Source organism: Anas platyrhynchos, chromosome Z, assembly GCF_047663525.1.
Source record: "Anas platyrhynchos isolate ZD024472 breed Pekin duck chromosome Z, IASCAAS_PekinDuck_T2T, whole genome shotgun sequence".
NCBI classification, from domain to species: domain Eukaryota; kingdom Metazoa; phylum Chordata; class Aves; order Anseriformes; family Anatidae; genus Anas; species Anas platyrhynchos.
The window spans coordinates 48989887-49001522 of record NC_092621.1 but is presented as its reverse complement, the minus strand read 5'-3'; positions in this window follow the sequence as shown (position 1 = coordinate 49001522).

Sequence of the window (11636 nt, the reverse complement as noted above, 5' to 3'; positions counted from 1 at the left end):
GGCAGCAGTTAGTCTCAGCACCAGTGGAAGAAAATCTCTGCTGGAATCATCTTAGTTTCTTATTCAGAGAATGTGTTGTATGGCACTGAGTTCACCCTGGTGAGTCATTCATACTGGGAAGTTATCACCACTGTAGTACCCTCACAGGCAAGCTTTTCATCTAGGTCAAATTGTGATGCCCTTACTCACCAAGGAGTATATGAAGGCCTGGTCCCTTATCAAACCTGCTAGTGGTTATGGGGCTCATACAACATTCACATTTGATTAATATGTCTTCTTCTGCAAGCACTAATCAGCCACTCACTTTTTGCTGAGAGGGCACTTCCCATCCTTTCTGTAACATAGGAGAGAGGGTAGTGAGGCATATACCAAGAAACTTCAACTTTAAAGACAATCTCTTGTGGTCCTCTGCACCTCATGATCTTGTTAAGCAATGAATCTCACATCCAAAAAAATAAAATAAAATAAATAAAATAAAATAAAAAAAATAAAATTAAAAAATAAAATAAAATAAAATAAAATAAAATAAAATAAAATAAAATAAAATAAAATAAAATAAAATAAAATAAAATAAAATAAAATAGAAAAGAAAAACAGCAACTTTTTATCTGTTTTTCTGTTTTATAGTCAAAGGTTATGGTGGGAGTTAGAAGGTTATGTCTCAACAACTGTTGGCTTCATTCTCTCCCACTTTGCCATGCTGCCTCTCAGAATAAGGAACCCAGCTCACGGCACAGGATAGGCTCTTAACCTTACACAGGTGAGATGGTGCATAGTGGTTTATAAGTTTCCATTTTCATGTGTGAATTTTATCTCAAATGATAAGATCTGTGGATTGAAGAAAGTTTTTTTCTGATTTTAGTTTTGTGCAGTTGACTGAAACCAATAAATGTGTCTAAGCCTTAAATTGTAACCTACTTCCAGAGCCAAAGAAAGAACCCAGGAAATCCTGAAAATTAATATTTGAATTTCCAAAGGGTGTTGCACTTGGAAAGATGCTTTATAGCAGACAATGGCATGACCTTCTCCACCACTTCCTCTGCTGGCAGAGTATAGGAGACCTATGCAACACATTCCTTGTTGTCATTCCAAAGCCGTGTTGAATTAAAAAAAAAAAAAAAAAAAAAAAGTGCAAACGTCAGGAGTCTAATATATACTCCTGTGATGTAAATATTGCACTAGGGGGGTGAATTTGTACATACATCTACAGCTGTTGGTATTTGGGCTGATGAGAGCAGCCTTTTTAGGAACTGGGTGGGGTGGAGTAGATGAAATAGGGTGTGCCTGCAGAGTGGTGGTTCCAAAATCTCAGCCATCACTTCCACAGAAGAACCTTCCTAAGAAACCCCCAAATCTCTCTCTAAGATATGTCATCAATGCTCTGTTAAGGAAATAAATGTCTGGGAGTATTGCTATTCATAGTCTTTTGGCTGTAGGTTTCCAGTGTAAATACCACCAGAGTTAAAATCTGCTCACATATAATTGATGTTTTGCGACTGCTATATATGCCCTATATATAAAAGAATTTGGGTCTGGGGATAGGGAGTAGGATGGAAGAGGCAAGGACTGTTAGTTAAATTTCCTGTACACAAAATCATTGCCATCAGATTCAGTTACTAGAAGATACAGTATAGGCCTGAAGGTCATAGGGATGGGACTGCAGAAACACGAGTGGCTCTGAAAACCTCCACCAGTGGCTGCTTAGTTATTAAACTGAGGATTTTGTTCAGCAGGGCTGTTTTCCACACCCATTGCAGTAGTGCAGGCTTTCAAAAAGGAAGTTGGTTATATGCAAATTAAATGCAAATACCTAATAAACTTGTTAAATAATTGGCATAGAACATCACACATGGTGCAGCATTAAACTTGGCGGGTACGACTGTCCCTACTGTACTGCTAGTACTTCACTGGTGCTAAACTGGTTCATACCAGCTGAGGATCTGGCCCATGCAGCATATGGAATTTCCTGGGTAAGCAACTACTCACTGTCATATTTAATCACAGATAAATACAGGGCAGATTTATATTGTATGCATATGCTGAATTTATTGGATGATCTTAACTATTCTGCCATCAGTTCGAGCAGTCCATTAAAACCGTCATTGCAAATGCACTGTGTGCTGGAGTCAGAGCTGATCACATGCTGGCATTTAGTTTTCTTGATAAAGAATAGAGGAAATAACGTAAACAAGTATGCTTGATTACTTTCCCACCCCCGTTCATCCATTTCTGAATCATGTTGGATTAACAACACATTTGAGACAAAGATACTGAATTTTATTAGCATTGCTTGCTCACTGGTGTCATTATTAAATGCTACATTATTAGCTACTCGGGTATAGCATGCACTCTTCCTGTACCATTCCTCAGAAAATAAGCAAAAGCCAAATTGTTTTGTGGCACACTGAAACCAGCTCTGACTTTATGCAGCAGATGTTCATCTAGCCACGCATGTAGATGATTTCATAGATGGGGCGAGTGTGTTCACCAATCACACACGTTGCTTTTTTTTTTTTCTCCAGCACTGAATCATCATCTCTCCTTAACTGTATTTTTTTTTTTTTTTAATGGAGAAAGTAGAGCACTGTGCAAACAGTCATGACCTTTCCTGTCTTTAACCAACATTTTTTTTAATGCCCCAATTCCAGGCTGACCTCCTTTTTAAGCGCTATCTTTGGAACTCATATAATACTATGAAAATACATTTGTCAGCTTCATGATTAGTGCTTTAATGGTGGTTTTCTTTCACTGCTTGTTTTTCCCCTGCTGTTTGTATTATGGCGATTTCATTCTCAGGAACATAGAAAATGGTAAAGGAAAATCCAATTTAGTCCTCTAAATTTAATTCTATTTTGAAGATATTTCTGAGGGCTGCACTTCATGTGTTCCTTTGAAACTAGAGTACTTGCAAGACTACTTGAAGCTTTTGTTTGCTCTAAGCAGGAGGGTCGGAGCTACTTACTTTTCTCTCACTGTCTTAGCCTCGACAGCTCGGTGCATAGTCAGGCTGTAGTACTAATAACATACTGTTCACAGGAAATCACGATGGGCAATATGGTTATGCTTAAGAAACACAGGCATATAGAAATATTAAGCAGCTCACAGGGCTGAAGGTCACAACTACCAGTATGGTTCTTCTTGTGGGGATGGGAGAGCACAGTGTGGCTAATAGCCTGTGCTCCTCTGCTATCATGAAACAAAACTTTCTACAGTTAGGCCTCACCTCTGTCGGCTCATGGTGCTTTCCCACACCACAGTCATTACAGAGGTGTATAAAATTGGCAGTTTAACATTGCAGGGGGCTCCTGAATCATGCATGCCATTACATCAGAGGCCTTGCACTGAAGCTGGCTCTAGAATATTGCTAACTGGCTTGGTGGCTACACTTGCAAAAAAATACACTCTGTTTAAGCAGGCTGTAGGTTGTGTAAGTTCAAAGCTCTTTTGTATCAATATAAACTACTTTGCAGATTTGACATAGGCCAACCTGTGAAGAGAAACAGCAGGGTTCATATATCCATATACACACACACACACACACACACACACACGTGTATATATATAAACATATATTCATACTATATGTGAATATGGACTATATATATACATTATATATATATATATATATATACACACACATATATATATATTCTAAGCAAGGCTTGGTTTTGGAAGTGTGTGTTGCCTGTGCAGTCAGACATAGAGATCTCTTTCCATGATCGCAGCTGTTTCTTGTCTTCACCTTCTTCCCTCTTTTTCTCTTCATCATGTTACTGCTCTTCAGTTTTTCACAAATCTACTTAGCTTATTTATTTCTACTGTATCTAATGATTAAAACCAGAACTATTGCAACGTAAAATCAAACAGCAACAAAAAATGTACAATGCTGTCATACAAGTAGAACTAGTATAATGATTCTTATTCATCAACTACTCAGTTGAGGGTCAGAAGGAAAGATAACTGGATGAATGAAGAAGCCGAGCAAGCTGATAAAGTAGAGAAACTGAGACATTGGCATGGGTAAGTCAGCAACAAGGGCCACAAGTGACCCCACAGAATTCAGTAACTCCAGCCCTGTGGTAAGAACCACATGCTGGCTTTTCACAGCTGAGCATTAATTTGCAGCACTTCATACCTCCTCAGCCATGCCTTATTAAAAACAAAGCTGTGTTTGAGGCTGCTGCTTGGCAGCATCACATCTCACTGTGCATCTGACGTGCCACATCCAAGCCGCAGTGTGGCACTTGGCAGGAAGTCACCTGACCACCACCCCTACACACCACTCAAGGTCTCTAAGTAGCTCAGGCTTAAGAAAATAAAAATCTTCTGGATAGCTCTCCTTGCACATGCCAAACTGCTTGGCCTCCTCATAAAATTGTGCCAAGGACAATGCTAGGTTTTGTCTGTTCAGCAGCAGTTCTGATACCTGCTCCATAAGAGCAGCAAGTTGCTTTGAATGGGAATGCCATGTGATTTTAAGAAATATATGCCAGTCCTTGACAACGAGGAGCCTACTTCCTAGAGACTTTTTGCCTAATAATGTCCAACTGTCTACAGCACAAGTTACTGCAGCTTCAACAGCAATTACAGAGTGAGGGTAACATCCATATTTCTATGAGCATTTTACAGAAGGAAATAGAAATGGCTGACAACCATGCATGGCTGATGATCAGATATTTAAATAGAATCCAGAAGTGGAAATACCCACCTGATAATACCCTAACGAGCAAATACAATTTTTAAATTCAGAAGTGTTATTCAGAGCTCTGGGTGTGTTGCACAAAGGGGCAGGATGTTGAGTTGCATCAAATCTACAGGCTTCCAGCGAACCTGCACTGGTGACCTCAGGTACTATGGAGGTTTTCTGTCTGTGAGCTGGAGGCTAATCTATGCCTCATGAAATCAAGGAATGACTAGCAGATTCCTGCCTGCTGTGAACATGCTAGGAGGCTGGATACAGGTGACTCCCTCAGATATTTACATGATAACTGGCCAGGTTTCATGTCTCTGACAGTCCCTTTCCCTGAAAGTCCTGCTGGTGAGCCATGACAACAGCCACAGAGAGATCACCTTCAGGCAGGTCTAAAAGATAAGTAGGTGCTGCATTTGTGGTGAGGGACAGCAGGGATATGTTCCCTATGAAGAAAGTAAAAATGCCAAATTGGCATGGCTCCAAAGTTCAGCCTACAGTAAATACGAACACCAACAGCTTAACCAACAGTGAGGTAAGAGTAATCAAGAACTAGTTTATGGCTGCCCAACCCATAGTGCATCTGCTCAAATAAGCCCATAATAAAAGCCTTGGTTCTGGGCTTCACAATGCAAACTGGTGCTCATTCTGCTCAAACGTGGAACACCTACCAGCTCAACCCACAGCCAGCACCAAACACACAGCACTCTCAGTTGGGTGAGGCCTAGTCCTCCCAGTGGAGCGTGACCATTTTGAGCAGTAACATAGAACACTGTAGCCCCATCTAAATTTATGTTTTTGTCTACCCTCCTTCAGATGGGTGGAAGACATGTACTGTTGTAGCATTGACTACATAAATCTCTATGAACAGTCAAAGTATGAAACCTGGCAGTATTATACAGAAGTGACTGTCATGGACATCCATACACAGGTCAGCTAAACCTATATATGATTAACATGAGGTTAGTTTTACATGGGGTTTCTTCAGCTGTGACCTAAAGGGATGTGTACAAATCTCAAAAAGATTATTTTTGCCCTTCAGCCATCAGGTGCCCTTGCATTCAAATCCTGACATATGCCATGATACAAAAGACCTTGGTGTCATTTTGTCTGCTGAGAGAGTGTGGCCATCGCTCTGTAGAAGCCAGGCATGAAGTAAAAGCTACTGACAAGTATGAGAGCAATTCTGTTTTACTCAGAGAATGGTTGTGGCCTGAAAAGAAGCAGACCGTGTTCCTGGCTAACAAGTGATGAGTCAGTCTCTGGGGTACAGGGATATACCCTCATCAAAAGATTAGTACGTTTTGTAATAATGAAATTCCCTCTAGTGTGTACTCATGAGCCTCCAAATTCTACCAAGAGTAACAAAAGACCCTCTTTCTTCCTGCTGCACTTTCAATGTCATAAGAGACATAAAAAAGAATATGAATAGTCATATAAATATTGGCTTGGTTGGTAGTCAGTCAGGGCACAAGCATTGACATTGACTGTTTAGCTTGTTACTGAAAACTGTAGTGTGACAAATATTTTTTATTTTTTAAAGTAGATTTATTTATTTGTTGCAAATAGAGAATTAAAAGAGATAGAATAGGTGGAGAAAAAAAAAACACACACACATTTTTAAGTTGCTGCTAATCTGTAAATTTCACTAGAATAATACAACAAATAATATTTCTAGTAGAATAATACAACAAATAATATTTCTATATCCAGTGATGGGGTTTATTGCTTTTTTTTTTTTTTTCCACTGGAATGCCTATGGCTAATTCTTTTTAAATTACAGAAGGATATGGGCAAGATATATGATTAGAATAAGCTGAGTGAATTTCAGTCATGAAACACAGCTGTGAAAAGTGAATATGGAAAGAATATCACAGTTTCATGCTGAGAAAATTTAACCGAAAACTACATTATTGTGTCCCATCATCTGAGGTTGGGTTGTCTGGCAAAGACCCCCAGTGTTTGACTGCCCTCTGTTTGGTGGCATATAAGTCTCCTATAATACCTCTTACAGGTTTTCACTCCATGTTCTTCCTGGACTCCAAAAACTGAACTGATTCTCATGTAGAAACTCTCTGTATTCTGTAACTTGTCCAAAGTGGTAGCATTAGTCAGCCTTATTTAGTCCAGCCCCGTTAATCTGTGTGTCCAGCTTCCTTCTGGCATCTTTGCTGACCTCTGTAACCTCTGTTTACTCATGCTCTTCCTATGCTTGCTTCCTTGTTTTACTGCCATAAATCTGCTACTTCCTCCACACTTTTTTTTTTTTTTTTTCCTTTTAAGATTGCCTCTTGGCCATGTCATCTCTGTGCAAGAGTTCCTGACCTCCTTTTCCCATTAGATTCTTCTGATGATGTGGGTCATCAGCATAGTGATCAAAATAGTCTATATTGTGATCTTTTACTTCAGAAAGGCTTTGTTTGAGTCATAATTTGCAGATCTGCATCACGCATTTAGACCAGTCTTTAGACTGTTAATAATTCTTCATCTAACTGATGCTACCTCTGCCAATAAAATCCAATTGGTACTACTCTCTTAATGCTAAATTAAAAACCTAACATGGTCTTCAGCTCTTTCTTAAAATAACCTTCTTTTATTTGTGTTGTTTAAAGATCAACCACTCTCCTGGTTTTAATATTCAAGGTATGTTTCAAGGTTTTCATTCCACACAGATCCACTTTTTTCCTCTTAAACTCTCATAGTTATCAATATTTACCTTCTTATGTACCAGGGCCAAACTTTATAGTGCCAGAAATTTTTATTTTTTTTTCCCCACCAGATTGTGAAAAAGCAGATATGCCTGAAAAATTCACTATATATCTCAAAAATATATGTGCAGGTGTTTGATTTTTGAGAGAAATGATTGCAGAGGGTACTACAGAACAACTACAGAACAACATACAGAAAATGAAATAAAAAAGGTGAAGAGCTAGAAGCTCATTAGAAGCACATTACATAACTGCTTAGCCCACTAAAACTGAAAGAGGCATTTTCAAGGTCTTGGTATGGTAATGCAGAGTGGCAGGGTCTCTCACCGTTTTGGCCCAGAGAGCTGTGTACCCTTCAGCTGAACCTTGTTCATGGTAGTTCTTCTGTCTGATCTCAGCTCACACCTACTGTGCTTTATCCAAGACGTGTTTTCCTATAAGCAGGTTAATATTTTTGATGGGGTCATAGTTAAATTCATCTTTAAATAAAAGATCTACAGGTGGGCAATAAGTCCGTGCTACACATGCAGATATTCTGAGATGGTATGGATCTCTGTAGAACTTCAAAACGGACTACTCAAGAGGTAAAAGTTACACTTGCTGCTCTCCAGGTCTTGTTGGAGATAAAGCTTTGGAGCAATTCTGTTGTAAGGTTATCTGCTTCCACTGTGTCTTGAGATTTTATCAAAATCTGCCCATGAATTGCTACAGCTCTGTGCTAGGACAACACTGATCTCAAAGTTCAAGAAAAGTACTTGAGAACTAGGAACAAAAAATTCTCTGTTAAGTTACATCACTAGAGAAGATGAGAAAGCCTTGAGACCGACAATCTTCAGAAATAAGAACAACTCTCTACAATGAGACAAACTTTTTGTCATAAGTTTCATTTCAAATATATTCTTTCATTGCCAAACTCTAATAACTTCCTTTCTCACCAACAAAAGAGATATCTGACCTGAAAAATAAAAGCCTGAAAACCCTCAGTCTTGCAGTCCATGAGGGATTTTGTCATTGCCACTGACGTTACCTGTGAGGCACTCAGATAATAGTGATAAGCAGGAATATAAATAACTACTTTGCCATGGATGACTGCAACTGTGGGAAATATTGTCATCCAGTGGAAGATTTCTGTTCCTTCCCTCTTTCCCCACAGCAGAAAGACAATGCAACAATGATGACTTTTTCATTCCAATCACAGCTAACACAATCAGTGAGATAAAATCCAAAGTGGTAAGAATGGAAGGGAAGGGAGAGAGAAATGTGTCAATCTGCTTATCTAGGAATTGAATCCTTGTTCATTCCTGAAACGGTCCAAATCCAAGATGTCAAATTTGAACTTTGTCAGACCTTGAAAAAATAAGAATCTGTGTATGAATTTTGTGGCTTGGCCCCCTCTCTCAGACCCAGCCTACCTCATGAGTCATAGATGCAAGAAAGTGCAGGAGAATCATTACATTGCCTACAATATCTTAAAAGAAAATAAATGAATCAGTTAAACCAAAAAGAAAAACAAGTGTGACAGGCTTATTCTCTTCTGGGTTTCCTGTGTGTCAAATCTTGCTTTGAAATACAGGGCCTGAGATTAAGTTCAGTTTGTCAGAGCAAGGAGAACCTCGTTGTTATTCTCAAAAAGACAAGGATGAAAACATATAATATTGGATTTCAAAATGTATAGCAGACACCTTTTTGAGGGTGTTTTTTTTTGTTGTTTTTTTTTTTTTGGTTTTTTGAATGAGAAGCAAGAGTAGAAAAAGCAAAGGAGAAGGGTAGGAGTTTCATTTCTTTAGCCTGCATAATGTTTCCTATGGTCTTATTTTCATAATTCAGCAGTTCTAATGACCATAATTCATAATATTAAATGACAAACTGAGAGCAGGTTTGTGTGAGATGATCTAAACTGAGTAATATAACTCATAATTTTGAATATTTTTAATATTTTTGAATATATTTAATATTTTTAATATTTTTCAGTGCATGAGAAGGGCTTAGTCTCTATGTATGTCTACAGAATACTCTTTCATTGTCATATGGCCCAGGCCTGAAGTCTTTGCCCATGTTGTACTCTGCCCTTATTCATGATGGGCACAGTGGAGCTGAGCATTCCTCCAAAGTAGCATTCAGTTTCTTGTCAGCAACCTGCAGCTTACAGTCAGCAAAGCTGGTCAGAAAACTTCCAGGGGAACATTATGCCCACCGTGAAATACCGATTAATCAAAATCAGAACATTCTGTGGGAATGTGTCTGTTTTAACAAATCTTCTGACAAAACAGAGGCACATTTCCAAACTTGCCTGCCAGGCAGGTTTCAGTCAAAATCTTGCCTGGTTTCATGCCAGCTTGCCAACCCATCTCCTTAGCAGTCTGGCCAGCTGTCTGCTGGGGAGATGAAATGCCAGGCCTTCTGACTTCCCAATTCTAGGGTAGCCTATTGAACAAAGTGCTTCCGTGATGGGGGACCCTGGGCTTGTGGGCTCCTCATCACAAGACAAGACTACCTGCCTCAAGGGAAGGCAAGAGCAGTGATGCCTGGTCTTGGAAGGGCAAGAAAGATGTTTGCACAAGACTTCTGTAAGGGGAGTGGTAAATGGAAGGTGAGGTAAGACTGCAAGGTGAAAATTGTTGTTAGCCTTTATTTCATTCCCAATATTGGCCACTGGAACCAACACCACCTCACCTCCATTAGAATAGTTGATAGAAAATTAAAACATCTTTTTGTGAGAGAATAATACGTAACTCTGGAAGGAATTGACGATGCTAATTCTTCTGAGACTTGATGACGTTCACGTATGGCTAACTAGCCTAACCAGAGTATCCTAGCAGAACTACAACTGCAACCACTACTACTTAGCTGACTTTTGAAACAAAACTCTCTTCCTAGGCTAGCTCGTATGGCTCAAGATGCTGTGTAATGCCTTCTAGACATAGACTTAAAGGGAGAGAAAAAGCTAATTTTTGAGAAAATAACCCATGCCAGAGAAATAACAAATTTATTCTCATGCATTTTGAGCCAAACATAAGTAAAATTGAATTAAAAAACATAGTGTAGTCTTCAGAACTTGCAGGGACTATGGGAGACAGACTCTAGGCTTATTTTCACCAATTACATGGAGAGCACTTGGGATTTGGCCTAAAGGAAAATAAACAATCTCCTACTCTTTGCATGTTTATTCACTGTTGAATGTTCTTGGGGAATTTTGCTTTACTGATCCCTCTTTTTCCTTAGATTTTTACCACAGTTGTCTCACTCTTCTGCCAGTTAACAGCTGGAGTTTCACACCTCAAATGCAACCCCATGCAGCCACATCAGGCACTGGGCAAACACCAGGTCTCCTCAGCACTGTCCTTCTCCCTGCCTGACTTCTCCTCTGTTTGAATAAGAGGAAAGGCATCTCAGAAGCTATCTTAACAAATCAAAAGAATTTTTTCCTATAGGATGTGTCATCACTAGCAGAGATAAGGGACAGATTTCATCATGTTCTGAAGGGAGGTTGGGTGACTTGCAAAGGTATGTGCTATATGCAGTTAATAATAATGGGTTGTCAGGGAAAAAAAAAAACTGTCCTTTTAGTTTGCTGCCCCATTCCATTTTGGCCTGCCATAGCTCCGCTTTTAGTGCTACGTCTGATCATTTCTCAAGTTGCTCTAACATTAAAATATTTCACTGGAATAGTAGATGACTCGCAATTTCAGGTACAGCTAGCTTGCCAGTAACACTGCAGGCTTTTTAAACCATTACTTGACTTACTGTGCTGTTTCAAAGCGTTGCCCCGTGTTTCAGACAGCTCAACGTAAAAGCAGGATTACAGTCAAGCTTAATGTTTTCCTGTGTTGCTATGACTTGTGTTAGCAGCAGCTCTGAAGTCATAAATGAATTAGCCTTTCTGGAGAGAAGATACTTGTGACTCTTTGAGTGTTGCAATCACATACATATATGGAATACTAAATCAGGATTTCCTTTTTTCTAGTTCCACTTTAATTTCACAACAGATTTTATCCATTTCTACCTGTTCTAACACAAGATTTGTACTGGGTATTGTTGAGGGACTGGTGTTTATAGGCAAATAAAGAGAGTCTTGTTAGTAGATTAATGTATTAGACTTCTGTTTCCCATGTAAAGGAAAGGCACAGACATTAGTAGGTAAGACACCTACCTCTAAAATGGCGTTGTTTACAGACTGCTGAGCCTGACTGGCTTCTTTGGACTACATAATCCCCAAGCTCAGTGTCTTGCTACATTCA